This window comes from Oncorhynchus mykiss, chromosome 4, assembly GCF_057628025.1.
Source record: "Oncorhynchus mykiss isolate SJ-2025 chromosome 4, ASM5762802v1, whole genome shotgun sequence".
NCBI classification, from domain to species: Eukaryota; Metazoa; Chordata; class Actinopteri; order Salmoniformes; family Salmonidae; genus Oncorhynchus; species Oncorhynchus mykiss.
This window is the reverse complement of record NC_143025.1, coordinates 74,354,361-74,370,328: the sequence shown is the minus strand read 5'-3', so window position 1 is coordinate 74,370,328 and position 15,968 is coordinate 74,354,361. Positions and strand designations below refer to the sequence as shown.

General features: G+C 42.1%; 1 long non-coding RNA gene across 2 annotated transcripts; it reads left to right on the top strand.

The window, feature by feature from the left end:
- Positions 1 to 11,664: 11,664 nt before the first annotated feature.
- On the top strand, positions 11,665 to 15,236 carry LOC149984140 (uncharacterized). Of its 2 annotated transcripts, XR_016495552.1 has the most exons (3): positions 11,665 to 11,868; positions 12,116 to 12,157; positions 12,581 to 15,236. It is a non-coding gene; the product is annotated as an uncharacterized LOC149984140 (long non-coding RNA). The 2 variants fall into 2 exon arrangements; XR_016495551.1 differs by having other exon boundaries at positions 12,116 to 15,236.
- Positions 15,237 to 15,968: the final 732 nt, after the last annotated feature.

The window sequence follows — 15,968 nt, the reverse complement described above, 5'->3', positions numbered from 1 at the left end:
GCCTGCACTCTCTCCCTCTCTCTGTCTGAATGAAGAGGCTGCTGCCAGAGGAAGAATACGACTCTTCCAAACTTCTTTTTAGAAGTCATCTTTGTTTACGTATCCCAACAATGCAATATTATTCAGGTCCTTCTTATGTGTATGTAACAAAACAACATTTCCTCCAGACCACTTCTAATGCATGCATAATAAGAACTGAGTTCATGTCGAGACTCGCCTCTCTGTGGCCAACTTCAAAGGAGCTGAGAGTGCTGGATAGGTTTGAAGCAGCCAACTTTCTCCCATGATGCCGCCAGGGGCTGAATATTGTTGTTTACCCATAATGCTCTGTGGTACAGAATGTTATTTTACTGAGTGGTTACTTGGTGCCCAGAACGCACAAACAACAGAGGTGCGTTGAGTTTGTTTGGACATTTGCTCCGTTGCGGAACGGTTTGTATTAAACAACACGTTTTCCCAAAATGTTTTTTGGACGTTCTTGAACAGACTTTGAGATATGTTTTTTCCCGTTTGGTGGGTCTGGCGAGATGTGGCTTGAAGCAATGAGTGGTGTATTAAATGGGCAGTGGCCATGCTGTCAGTGTTCCACAACCCAACCCCTCCCCGTTTTTCAACTGGTTGTTCAGTACAGCATCGCTTTCATTCAATTGAACATTCCAGAACTTAAAAACGTACTGAATGCCGCCCAGGTGTCCCTACCTAGACCATACCTTACCCATACCAAGCTATACAGTAAAACCTTAGACCAGTTGTTATAGGGCCATAATGCATCGCTCCTGTAGTGGTCAGAAGTGTGTGTGAGTGAGAACGAGAGCCAAGAGAAACATTTAGAATTTAAAAAGCTGTGTGTGTTTGTGAGGGCGAGAGACAGCGTGGAGCAAATCATAGTAAAGCTTTTGTGAAATTTAATCCATAAATAGCTTAAATTAAGAGTTTGTGTTTATCTCGTTTCTGTTGCCTGTTCGAGGCAGTTGTCCCTGGCAGCTATCAGCATGTATTTATTATTTCTGCATTAATTTATGTGATTTAATCCATAACACAGATCCATTCTTCTAATTCGCCCTCCAAATGATTAACTGGTGGAGCCAGAGTGAAGATGGATCCTTTCCTGTTCGCGCTCCAGTAAAATGTTATTAAATCAAATTCAAGACGGAAAACACCCACTGGGTCGAATACACAGTTTATGGGCCAATCAAACCCTCCAGCAGCGTTTACGGGGGCTTGGTGATATTTCCTAGGCGGGAGGGTAAGATGGAGGGTTGAAATTGACCTATATTCTCAACGATAGCCCAAGGGAATATTATGCATTTATATCACAACCATGAACATTTATAGGATGATCATGTTTATATTTCAATTTTGGTCACTGGTCAAAATAGAACAAAACTTTTTCTTAAATGTGTCTACAGCAGAGGTTTGCAATCCTGGTCCTAGGAACGCAAAGGGGTGCACATTTGTTTTTACCCTGCACTACACACCTGATTCAAATAATCCAAGCCTGATGATGAGTTGATGATTTGAATCAGGTGTGTACTGCTATGGCAAAAACGTGCAGCCCTTTGGGTTCCCAGGACCAGGATTGGGAACCCCTGGTCTAACAGGATTGCATTTCTCAGACAGAACACAGACTGTGTTCAAAGTCGACGATAATATTGTCATGTATCTTATTTTATAGCCTAAATGTCATGTGAAACAAAACAACTTTGTCATCGACCGATGGTCTCAGAAAAACAAAAGTCTGGCAGGCAAATTTATACCAATATATATGCCTTCACAGTAGGTCTATTCAAATTAAGGACTTCTCATCCCATGACTATTTAAATTTCACAAATTATATCTCCGTAGAATCATAACTACCTGGCCAGGGGATAGGCCTAGGCTATACAGTCATTACCTGCTGGTGAAGTATTCATTTCTTTCAAGCTGTAGACCGACCAGCAAATCAGAAAACTAATTCGCCTGAGGGGAACCACATTGCCTGTGTGTGAAAGGAAGGTACAGCCAGCCACTAACTTCAATGGCTCAGCAGCCCATCCTTTAACTTCTTATCTCATTATTTCACCCTGTAGTCCTCATTCCTTGTGAGATTGACAGGCAGACTAAATAGAAGATGGATCTCAAAAGGTTTTCTGTGACAAATCAATGATCTCTTAACCCACCAAAATAACATAATAGGCTATATGTCACACAGCAATGGTATAAGGTGCTGCCATACTATAAAATGTGAATGTTACTTTATAATTTGAACCTCTGACTGTCTGACTGTAAAGAGAAAGGTATATTTTGTTGACGGGCATTTGGGTAATTTCAGCTGGGTAGTATGAGCTTTTCACAAATGTCTCATTCATCTTTCACTGGGCTCTTCTAGCTTGCGTCTGTCTTCTGTGGGACAGTCATTCATCATCACGAGATGTAGAGCTTTCGTATTGGCAATGGCTCTTCCTTGCCTGTCGCTCAAAAAGCCATCCATGTTTTATATTTATCACATTAACTTCTGGACTCCTGAATCGATTATAAAGCGGGTTTATTGCTTCAGTGATCCCACATGTATGTCCTATGGTGTGTGTTTGGAGAGCGGGGTTGCGGTGACCAACCTGGTCTCATTTTGTATTATTCTGTACGTAAATCCGAGACACTCCATTTAGTGTGATATAATACATTTCATATGGTTACATAAGACAGATGGTTACTTAAGGCAAAAACGAAAGTAGGGTGAGTGGTTGACCATATAACGCGAAAGTCTGGCAACTCAAAGGTTGCAAGTTCAAATCTCATCACAGACAACTTTATCATTTTAGGTAATTAGCAACTTTGCAACTACTTAGCATGTTTGCTAACCCTTCCCCTAACCCTAACCTTACCCCATTTAGCTAACCCTTCACCTTAACCCCTTTTTAGAAGGAAATGTTTTTTGTGTTTTTTCGCATTCTTTGTAACTTATTTTGTACATAATGTTGATGCTACCGTCTCTTATGACCGAAAATAGCTTCTGGATATCAGAACAGCGACTACTCGCATCAAACTGGACAAAGATTTTTTTCTTTAAGGAGTCCGACGCGAAGGATGTACTATTTCTCTGAGACCAAATCCAAGTCATTCACGTGAAGAAAAGATGGAGGTACAGGGGGCGGAGATCAGGGTGCCTTGTGAGAATTTGTCAGCGAGTGAGTAACTCGGCTCTACCATCTGTTCTATTGGCCAACGTGCAATCACTGGAGAATAAACAGGATGAGCTCCATTCAAGACTATCCTACCTGTTAGGGGTGTGTATTGGAGGCGAAGTCAGGTGCAGGAGAGCAGAGTGTAGTGAACAGACACACTTTTTCTTCCCGTCCAAAATGACAGCACAAAGTAACATAAAATGTGCCCAAACACGGAACATAGACAAAAAGTGATGCATGTAACAATATCCACAATTCCAAAATACACGTAACACAAACAATCTTACACAAAGACATGATGGGGAACAGAGGAATAAATACATATGGATTGGTTGTGGAATGAAAACCAGACAAAACAAATGCATACATGAAAAATGGAGTGGCGATGGCTAGAAAGCCAGTGATGTCGACCGCCGAAAGCCGCCCGAACAAAGAGAGGAGCCGACTTCGGTAGAAGTCGTGACACTACCAACCGATAATATACAGTTGGCTGGGCTTTCCGTGCATCAGCAGGACAGAACAGCTACGTCTGGTAAGACTAGGGGTGGGGGTGTTTCTATTTGTCTAACAGTCTAAGGAAGTCTCAAGGTATTGCTCGCCTGAGGTAGAGTACCTCATAATAAGGTGTAGACCAGCGGTCACCAACCTTTTTTTCACCATGGACCAGTCTCATATAGACAATATTTTCCCGGCCGGGCCATTGGAGGGGGGGGTTCACGACATAGTCAGTGGTGACTTTTTTTCTGAAAGAAATCTCTGCAGCGGCTCTCGTAACTCTAACTCTCTGGAGCATGCCAGTCCCCTGTCGCAATAAAGACATATTTTAGGTAGGACTCATCATATTTGAATGAGGCTTTCTTTCTTTCTTTTTGCAGTCTTGGGCTCTGCTGTCTCTGCATTATCAACATCGTTGTTGGGCCTTTTATCTCCCTTACCCCTTCCCAAAGAAGCTGTCCAGTGATGGTTGTTTGTTTTTATTCATGTCAGCTAACATAGCTAGCTAGTAAAAAGTTGTCAGGTAACACAGCTCACGCAGACCATGATGAACTCGTGGCGTACACATTACTCAAGTTCAAAATCTGTAAACTGATGGATATATATATTTATCCTTTCCGTGCGGCCCGGCAGCTAAGGTGCCCGGTAGCTAAGGTGCCCGGTGGTCTGGGACCGCTGCTGTAGACCACACTATCTACCGAGAGAGTTTTCATCAATATTTTTCGTAGCTGTCTCTTTAACACCACAAACCGATGCTGGCACTAAAACCACACTCAACTTGCTGTATAAGGCCATAAGCAAACAAGGAAATGCTCATCCAGAAACGGCGGTGCTCCTAGTGGCTGAGGACTTTGTGCTTCTACATCTGCATTGCTTCCTGTTCGGGATTTTAGGCTTGGTTTCTGTACAGCACTTTGTGACATCGGCTGATGTAAAAAGGGCTTTATAAATACATTTGATTGATTGATTTAATGCAGGCAAACTTAAATCTGTTTTACCTAATTTATACCATCATGTCACATGTGCAACCAGAGGGAAAAAATCAAGACCACCTTTATTCCACACACAGACGCATACTAAGCTCTCCCTCGCCCTCCATTTGGCAAATCTGACCATAATTCTATTCTCCTTATTTCTGCTTACCAGCAAAAACTAAAGCAGAAAGTACCAGTAACTCGCTCAATACGGAAGTGGTTGCGGATACTACACTACAGGACAGTTTTGCTAGCACAGACCAGAAAATGTTCCGGGTAGTGCCCACAAAGCTCATCACTAAGCCAAGGACCCTGGGACTTAACGGGGGCCCCTCGGGGGTGCGTGCTTAGTTCCCTCCTGTAGTCCCTGTTCACCCACGACTGCGTGGCCAAGCACGACTCCAACACCATCATTAAGTTTGCTGACGACACAACAGTGGTAGGCCTGATCACTGACAACAATGAGACAGCCTATAGGGAGGAAGTAAGAGACCTGGAAGTGCAGTGCCAGGACAACAACCTTTCCCTCAACGTGAGCAAGACAAAAGAGCTGATCGTGGACTAAAGGAAAAGCCCCCTCAGGAGACTGAAAATATTTGGCATGGGTCCCCAGATCCTCAAAAAGTTATACAACTGCACCATCGAGAGCATACTGACCTTTTGCATCACCGCCTGGTATGGCAACTGCTCAGCATCTGACTGTAAGGCACTACAGAGGGTATTGCGTACGGCCCAGTACAGCACTGGGATCAAGGTTCCTGCCATCCAGGACCTATATATTAGGCGGTGTCAGAGGAAGGCCCAAAAAATTGTCAGACTCCACTCAACCTACAGTAGTCATAGACTATTCTCTCTGCTACCGCACGGGAAGCGGTACCGGAGCGCGAAGTCTAGGTCCAAAAGGCTCCTTAACAGCTTCCACCCCCAAGACTCCTGAACAATAAATAAAATGACCAGCCAAAATATTTACATTCACACCCCCCTTTGTTTTTACACTGCTGCTACTCACTGTTTATTGTCTATGCATAGTCACTTTACCCCTACCTACATGTACAAAATACCTTGACTCGCACATTGACTCGGTACAGGTATATAGCCTCGTTATTGTTACTTTTTATTTTATTTTTTAGTTCAATTTATTTAGTAAATATTTTCGTAACTCTATTTCTTGAACTGCATTGTAGGTTAAGGGCTTGTAAGTAAGCATTTCACGGTTGTATTCGGTGCATGTGGGAAAAAAAAAATGAAATGATTTTTTTTTTAGCTAACCCTTCCCTAAGCCTAACCCTAACCCTTTAAGGTAACCCTAACCCCTAGCGTAGCTAATGTTAGCGAGCACGCTAAAATTAGCCGCCTACCTAGAATTTGTAACATATCATACGTTTTGCAAATTCGTAACATATTGTACATTTAGCAAATTCTTAACATATTGTTTGTTTTGCAAATTCATAATACACAGTGCATTCGGAAAATATTCAGACCCCTTCCCTTTTTCCACAAAATAAAAAACATGTCTTATTTACACAAGTATTCAGACCCTTTGCTATGAGACTCGAAATTGAGCATAGGTGCATCTTGTTTCCATTGATTATCCTTGAGATGTTTCAACTTGGAGTCCACCTGTGGTAAATTCAATTGATTGGACAGTGCATGTCAGAGCAAAAACCAAGCCATGAGGTTGAATGAATTGTCCGTAGAGCTCCGACACAAGATTGTGTCAAGGCACAGATCTGGGGTCGAGTACCAAACAATTTCTGCAGCATTGAAGGTCCTCAAGAACACAGTGGCCTCTATCATTCGGAAATGGAAGAAGTTTGAAACCACCAACAGTCTTCCTAGAGCTGACCGCCCGGCCAAACTGACTAATCAGTGGAGAAGGGCCTTGGTCAGGGAGGTGACCAAGAACCCAATGGTCACTCTGACAGAGCTCCAGAGTTCCTCTGTGGAGATGGGAGAACATTCCAGAAGGACAACCAAGCCACTCCTCAGTAAAAGGCATTTGACAACCCGCTTGGGGTTTCCCAAAAGGCAGCTAAAGCACTCTTAGACAATGAGAAACAAGATTCTCTCGTCTGATGAAACCAAGATTTAACTCTTTGGTCTGAATGCCAAGCGTCATATCTGGAGGAAACCTTGCACCATCCCTACGGTGAAGCATGGGTTTGGCAGCATCATGCTGTGGGGAGACTAGTCAGGATCGAGGGAAATATGAAGCAAAGTATAGAGAGATCCTTGATGAAAACCTGCTCCAGAGTGCTCAGGACCTCAGACTGAGGCGAAGGTTCACCTTCCAACAGGACAACGACCCTAAGCACACAGCCAAGACAACGTAGGAGTGGCTTCGGGACAAGTCTCTTTGAATGTCCTTGAGTGGCCCAGCCAGAGCCCGGACTTGAACCTGATCGAACATCTCTGGAGAGACCCAAATTGCTGTGCAGCAACGCTTCCCATCCAACCTGATAGTGATTGAGAGGTTCTGCAGAGAAAAATGGTAGAAACCCCCCAAATAAAGGTGTTCCAAGCTTGCAGCATCCTACCCAAGAAGACTCAAAGCTGTAATCACTGCCAAATTGGCTTCAACAAAGTACTGAGTAAAGGGTGTGAATACTTAGGTAAATATGATATTTAAGTTTTATATTTGCAGTAAATTTGCAAAAATGTCTAAATCTGTTTTTGCTTTGTCATTATGGGGTATTGTGTGTAGATTGATGAGGGAAATAAACTATTTAATCAGTTTTAAACTAAGGCTGTAACGTAACAAAATGTGGAAAAAGTCAAGGGGTCTGAATACTTTTCAAATGCACTGTATTACGCATTTTGCAAATTAGTAACATATAATACAAATTGTAATTCATAACATATCATACGAAATGGGCGATGGACATCCACATGAACACATACCATATGAAACATAGCATACACTATATATACAAAAGTATGTGGACACCCCTTCAAATTAGTGGTTTTGGCTATTTCAACCACATCCGTTGCTGACAGGTGTATAAAATCGAGCACACCGCCATGCAATCTCCATAGACAAACATTGGCAGTAGAATGGCCTTAGTGAATAGCTCAGTGACATTCAACATGGAACCGCCATAGGACACCACCTTTTCAACAGTTCAGTTTGTCAAATTTCTTCCCTGCTAGAGCTGCGCCAATCAACTGTAAGTGCTGTTGTTTTTAAGTGGAAACGTCTAGGAGCAACAACGGCTCAGCCACGAAGTGGTTGCTTCCAGAACGGGTGCTGAAGCGTGTAGTGAGTAAAAATCATCTGTCCTCGGTTTCAACACTCACTAGAGTTCCAAACTGCCTCTGGAAGCAATTTCAGCACAATAACTGTTTGTCGGGAGCTTCATGAAATGGGTTTCCATGGCTGAGGAGCCGCACACAACCCTAAGATCACCATGCGCAATTCCAAGCTTTGGCTGGAGTGATGTAAAGTTCACCGCCATTTGGACTCTGGAGCAGTTGAAATGCGTTCTCTGGTGATGAATCACGCTTTACCATCTGGCAGTATGACGGAAGAATCTGGGTTTGGCGGATGCCAGGAGAACACTATGCCCCTTAGTTCCAGTAAAGGGAAATCTTAACGCAACAGCATACAACAATTCTGTCTTTCCAACTTTGTGGCAACAGTTTGGGGAAGACCCTTTCCTGTTTCAGCATGACAATGCTGCCATGCACAAACAAGGTCCATACAGAAATGTTTTGTCGCGATCGGTGTGGAAGAACTTGGCTGGGCTGCACAGAGCCCTGACATCAACCCCATCAAACACCTTTGGGATGAATTGGAAAGCTGACTGCGAGCCAGGCCTAATCGCCCAACATCAGTACCCGACCTCACTAATGCTCTTGTGGCTGAATAGAAGCAAGTCCCTGCAGCAATGTTCCAACATCTAGTGGAAAGCCTTCCCAGAAGACTGGAGGCTGTTATTGCAGCAAAGGGGAGACCAACTCCATATTAATGCCCATGACATTGGAATGAGATGTTGAACGTGCAGGTGTCCACATGCTTTTGGTCAGGTAGTCTATCATAGTAAATGAAGCAACTCGGATTTACGTACAGAATAATACGAAATGCTCTGAGACCAGGTTATATGACAGCTGAGAATTATTATTAAATATATTGTCAGATAACGGCGACATTGCTTCCTTGAGGAAAACACACAAATCCATGTTTATTTTATGTCAGGAGAATCAAACGTGGTATAAATGGAGTAGTTTAATAGCCTTTAATAAAACTCCAAAACCAAAGTACATAATAAATAAAAGTGGGTACAAGAACCCGTCGTGCACCGATACATAGTTCACGAACATACAAAACAAACAATCTCTGACAAGGACATGAGGGGAAACAGAGGGTTAAATACACAACATGTAATTGATGGGATTGGAACCAGGTGTGTAGGAAGACAAGACAAAACCAATGGAAAATTAAAAATGGATCACTGATGGCTAGAAGGTCTTTGACATCGACTGCCTCGATAGAAGTCGTGACAGTAGCCTACTGTACATGCAATTATTGTCCGTGAGCTATGAGATGAGGAGACAGTGGCTGCAGGAGGCACATTATTACACCAATAAATATTGCATACAGAAAGATATTAGGTTTAGTTTGGAAAACTCTTCATGGACTGAAAATACAAAATATTCTGTAGCTGCATTATTGCCTGGTTATGAAAATAAAGACATACATTATTTGTTGCATAAGTTAACCCTTGAAATGCCTAACTAAGGGGCGATAGGTTGCCTAGTGGTTAAGAGCTTTGGGCTAGTAACCAAAAGGTTTTTCACTGCGTTTCTATGTTTTGTGGGGAAAAAAACATAGAGGGAGGTAAGTGTTTCCAATGATATCATGTGATTTTAACCAATTATGAGTAGGTATTATGAGTAGGTATCATGACTATGTATTATGAGTAGGTATTATGATTAGGTATCATGAGTAGGTATTATGAGTAGGTATCATGAGTAGGTATCATGAGTAGGTATCATGAGTAGGTATCATGAGTAGGTATCATGAGTAGGTATCATGAGTAGGTATCATGAGTAGGTATCATGAGTAGGTATTATGAGTAGGTATCATGAGTAGATATCATGAGTAGGTATTATGAGTAGGTATTATGAGTAGGTATTATGAGTAGGTATCATGAGTAGATATCATGAGTAGGTATTATGAGTAGGTATCATGAGTAGATATCATGAGTAGGTATTATGAGTAGGTATCATGAGTAGGTATCATGAGTAGATTTTATGAGTAGGTATCATGAGTAGGTATCATGAGTAGATATCATGAGTAGGTATTATGAGTAGGTATCATGAGTAGGTATCATGAGTAGGTATCATGAGTAGGTATCATGAGTAGGTATCATGAGTAGGTATCATGAGTAGGTATCATGAGTAGGTATCATGAGTAGGTATCATGAGTAGGTATCATGAGTAGGTATCATGAGTAGGTATTATGAGTAGGTATCATGAGTAGATATCATGAGTAGGTATTATGAGTAGGTATTATGAGTAGGTATTATGAGTAGGTATCATGAGTAGATATCATGAGTAGGTATTATGAGTAGGTATCATGAGTAGATATCATGAGTAGGTATTATGAGTAGGTATCATGAGTAGATATCATGAGTAGGTATTATGAGTAGGTATTATGAGTAGGTATCATGAGTAGATATCATGAGTAGGTATTATGAGTAGGTATTCCCGACTAATTGTAATTTGTTGATGTGATTGGAAACCCTTATTTTCCTCATCTATTTGACTACAAAACATATAAACGCGCAATTTTCACATATGTTGATGTTGGGGTTGTGCTGGAAAGGATGAATATGAAGTTGAAAAATGGTGACATTTCCCTTTAAGACCTGCTGCAAATTATCACCCTCACACAAAGACTGCTTTCTGTTGACGGTTCTCATTCAAAATGCATTCAAAATGTGTCGATTTGTCTGTCTTTTTATCTCATGGACACGGTCATGTGTGGCCTTGTTTGATTCTGTTCTGTTTCATAGCTTCCCTTTGACCACATTCCATTGGCACAGGCTACAGCAGGTTGCACCCTTTGACCACTTTCCATTGGCACAGGCTACAGCAGGTTGCAGAAGACACCCTTTGACCACTTTCCATTGGCACAGGCTACAGCAGGTTGCAGAAGACACTCTTTGCTTGATATCCTGCCAACCTGCAAGCCCGGGTAACTGTCATTAAACCATACTGAAATTTAATTAAGGAAAGTGATGTGTTCATAATTTTCAATAATTCGGAGTAGTAATGAAAGCCATCGAATGCTTTAGTTTACAGCAGGACTGGTTGTAATTCGCAAATCTGCCTCCTACACTCAAAAAATATTTTGGCTGCTCTTAAAGGAAAACTCCACCCAAAAACGTTATTTTGGTATTTTTTTCATTAGTCCATTGTTTTATAGTCCCAAAATGTTTTGCATGTCAGCAATAAAGTTTTCAAGATGTATAACTTCAAAATACAGAAATAAAGCTGGTATGATGCATTTTGCGTCATATGATGCAGCTCAAAACGTAGCATCATATGTTGCGAAATGCTTCATACCGGCTTTGCATTGATATATTTTATGAATCTAAATCAAAAGTGTGTGCCACACCTGATTTGAAAAGTGCTGTGGCAAGTGCCGCCTCGCCACACGTTTTCCGGCGGCCCTGTTTACATTTACATTCTGGTAATTTAGCAGACAGTTTTATCAAGAGCGACTTCAGTCAGTGCATTCAACTAGATAAGGTAGATAAACAACCACAGGTAAAACGTGGTTTTGTTGTTGTAGGCCTAGTTATCTGTTGGTTAGTTCGCTCCTTCCTACCTTAAAGGGACATTTCAACACTGCTCTATTTCCCTATATGTCCATTAATATGTTATTAACATATGTGTCATAACAATTTTGGATTTCCTCACTACATGCAAATACGAGCATTTCTGCATCTCACCAGTGGGAAAGGGCTAGCTACATTTCCTGGTTGTAAGCAAATCACAATAACCAGAATTCATAGTGATTTCAGGAAGTAGTACTACCCCTTGGAAGTGAGAAGTATCAACATGTCTGTGGTTGTAGCCAGCATTGTCATCCAGAGGATTTCGAAACCGAACTGAAGTCTCAACTGATAGGGTTGCCATGTCATCGACTGTTAAAAAGTGATGCTATTCAATCTATTTTTAGGGCATCCAATCAGCCAACATCAGAGCAACAGAAAATAAGTCAAGCTGAGGTAATGTAGCTAATGTTACCTAGTTAACTAGCTATCTAGCAAACTACATTTTGTTTATCTAAACCAAAATCTAGCTAGCTAGCTTTCCTAATATGCTGGCTAGACATTTCAAAGCATATCAATGGAATTAGCCAGCTGCTATCTGGGGATGTGATAACGTTAGCTTCGTTAGGTTACATTAGCAAACTGTTATCTAGCTAAGCACCTAACTACCGCAGAGGCTAACGTGACTATGTGTTCTGTTTAGAGTTAGATCCCATCAACATCAAGCTCAGCACCAGGAACTAGTGTAAGTCACATTCTAAATCTTTCAATGACTCCATGATGAGCAAATATATATACACACACACACACACTGGAGCTAGGCATAAACTTGGTCCTTGTCTTGTTGTACAAGTAGGCAAGGACTTCTATTGTAGTTTTCTCTGTGTTATGGAGGCTTTGTTGATTGTTCATGCGAGGCTTTAAGTCTAAATTGGAGAAAAGGAGGTATTGGTAAGGAGGGAATGGTGTGGGGGATTGACTGGTGTCTGTTGGGGGTGGGTTTTGTGTGTTAAGGTTACTATTCGTGATCAATTGACATGAGGGGGGTGAGTATATATAGTACCTCCTTTGATTGCAAACTTAAATCTGTTTTACCTCATTTCTACCAGCATGTTACATGTTCAACCAGTGGAAAAATAACTCTAAACCACCATTACTCCACACACAGAGACGCATACAAAGCTGTCCCTTGACCTCAAAGGCAAATCTGACCGTAATTCTATCCTCCTGCTTACAAGCAGGAAGTACCTGTGACTCGCTTAATACGGAAGTGATCAGATGACGCGGATGCTACACTACAGGACTGTTTTACTAGCACAGACTGGAATATGTTCTGGGATGCATCCAATGGCATTGAGGAGTATACCACCTCAGTCACCTGCTTCATCAATAAGTTCATCGACAACTTTGTCCCCACAGTGACCATACGTACATATACCAACCAGAAGCCATGGATTACAGGCAACAACCGCAACAAGCTAAAGGCTAGAGCTGCTGCTTTCAAGGAGCTGGACACTAATACAGACGCTTATAAGAAATCCCACTATACCCTTAGACAAACGATCAAACAAGCAAAGCGTCAATACAGGACTAAGATTGAATCCTACTACACCGGCTCTGATGCTCATCGTGTGTGGCAGGGCTCGCAAACGAAGGTAACCTGGCCAAGTGACTACTGCCCTGTAGCACTCGCGTCGGTAGCCATGAAGTGCTTTGAAAGGCTGGTCACGACTCACATCAACACCATAATCCTGGAAACCCTAGACTCACTCCAATTCGCATACCACCCCAACAGATGACGCAATCTCAATTGCACTCCATACTGCCCTTTCCCACCTGGACAAAAGGAACACCTATGTGAGAATGCTGTTCATTGACTACAGCTCAGTGTTCAACAGCATAGTGCCCACAAAGCTCATCACTAAGCTAAGGACCCTGGGACTAAACACCTCCCTCTGCAACAGGATCCTGGACTTCCTGACGGGCCACTCCCAGGTGGTAAGGGTAGGCAACACATCTACCAATATGATCTTCAACACTGGGGCCCCTCAGGGGTGTGTGCGCCTCCTGTACTCCCTGTTAATCCACGACTGAGTGGACAAGCACGACTCCAACACCATCATTAAGTTTGCTGATGACACAACAGTCATAAGAAGGAGGTCAATGACCTGGCAGTGTGGTGCCAGGACAACAACCTCTCCTTCAATGTAAGCAAGAAAAGAAGTAGACAACAGGAAAAGGAGGCCCCCATTAACATCGACGGAGCTGTAGTGGAGCGGGTCGAAAGCTTCAAGTTCCTTGGTGTCCACATCACCAACAAACTATCATGGTCCAAACACACCAAAACAGTCATGAAGATGTCACGACAACACATTTTCCCCCTCAGGAGACTGAAAAGATTTACCATGGATCTCCAGATCCTCAAAACGTTCTACAGCTGCACCATCGAGAGTAACACCTGACTGGTTGCCTCACCTCCTGGCAGAGGTGTGGACTCGAGTCACATGACACACATTGGCAGATGCGCTGCAGACTGTTTTTAATAGCATCATTTTTTATATTTGGGCTTGGGGAGGGTGTCAAGTCAGGTCGAGTCTTAAGGCTCAAGTCCAAGTCAAGTCATTGGTGTTAAAGTCGAGTTGCAATTCATCATATTTGTGACTCGAGTCTGACTCGAGTCCAAACCTCTGATAACTACTGTCCAAAACTGAACTAAGTAGATCCAAATACTTATTAAGTTCAGGGCCCGGTTTCCCAAAAGCCTCTAAGTTCATTTTAGAAACATATGGTTCTAAGATTAACTTAACCTCAAGATGCTTTTGGGAAACCGGGCCCAGGCACATAATAATTTGTCTTTCTGCCTAGGAACTTCAAAATGCATGTCTCTTCTGCAGAACAAATGACAGGACCTGTTTTCTAAAGAGGACCATTTGTGAAAAAATTTACAGAAAATAGTCCAACACAAAGGATGCATTGTTGAAAAGGTTTTCAGAATTTTTATGCTGCCAAGATTATTTTCATTGCTCAAGTGCTCAGCTCGTGTGAAGTACATAACTGTTCATCAAAGGAAAATGAAAGAGTGTGGTAGAATGGGGGGATAAATAGATAGAGCAAGTTACTTTCTTTGACAAGCGTCTACCCCCAATCAGTGGCTGACTGCTGTCAGTCCCAGCTAGGCTCCTGTGGAGAATCAGTCTTGTCAATAGCTGTGTGTGGTTCAATAGCTGTCTGTGGTCCTCTACGTCTTACACAAAATGTCCTAATTGGACTGACATCCCTGCAGTTTGCAGTGACTAGTGTGTTTGTGTTGTGCCTACGTAGGGGTAGGTGTGTGAGAGTGTGTGAGTGTTTGTGTGTTTTTAGGAGAGAGATTATTTATGTGTTGGCTTAAATGTGTATTTCGAGTGTGATGTGTATGTGGATTTACAAACAAACAAGTGTCTAGATCAGGGGTGTCAAACTCATTCCATGGAGGGCCGAGTGTCTGCAGGGTTTTTCTTTCAATTAAGACCTAGACGACCTGGTGAGGGGTTCCTTACTAATTACTGACCTTAATTCATCAAACAAGTACAAGGGTGGAGCACAGACATTTGGAACACCGTGGAATGAGTTTGACACGTGTTCTAGATTTAGATAAATCACCCTTCCCCTGCAGTATACAGTTTGCATGTGAAATGAAATGAAGCTATGTTGAATCACGTTTTCATTCACTCTGGCTGACATGTCATTTGTCCTCACCAAGCCAGATTAGACAGCACTCTCGCTTTGCAGCTTGTGCTGCAGTTCATTGACCTTGGTCTCTAAAAATAAAGATGTATCAAGAATCGATGAATTCCATTTCTTACCTGCAAGCCATAACTGTATTTGGCATCATCCAATAAGTGTCCTAGCTCTTCCTCTCCCTCTACAGTTTATACGACAAAGAGTCCTCTGTTTATTATTGTCTTACATTACATCTTCTGCTCCCTGTGGATCGTAAGGCCGCCTGGTGTTTATCAAAGCTATTGAATTTCTCCTGTAAAAGAAGGGCCATAAACTGATGAAAGTTGCTGCTGATGTTGTTGACTATGGCACCTCTGAGTCACTGCTCTCTCTCTGTGACCTGAGTGGTGGAAAAGGCTAAATAGCCAATCAGAGACAGACAGTGAAGTAGAGATAAAGGGTGACCTCAGAAATGATTACCTTGAGCTCCAGTTGACCTTAATGGAGTGTTCAGAGAGAACTGAGACCTGTAAGAGCAACTGTGAAACACACTGACACTCAATGGCACTCAATCTTCTATCAAAGATCTGTCTTTGGATGTTATTCAGTCCTTGCTTTTGTAATCAATTAAATGAATGAAACAGGTAACACATTTAAAAAAAGTATATATGTGTCCCCAAAGTGCTTTGGGATTTGATTTCTTAGGTAATCCTTATCAGTTATTTACTTGAATTTCAAGCTTGGGATGATGGTGTTTTATTTTCGAAAGGCAAAGCGTTTTGTTCCTATAAGAATTTTGAAGTGAATTATTCATTGTTTTCTATTTTGAAAGCGAGCAGCTCAGTAGCCAGAGA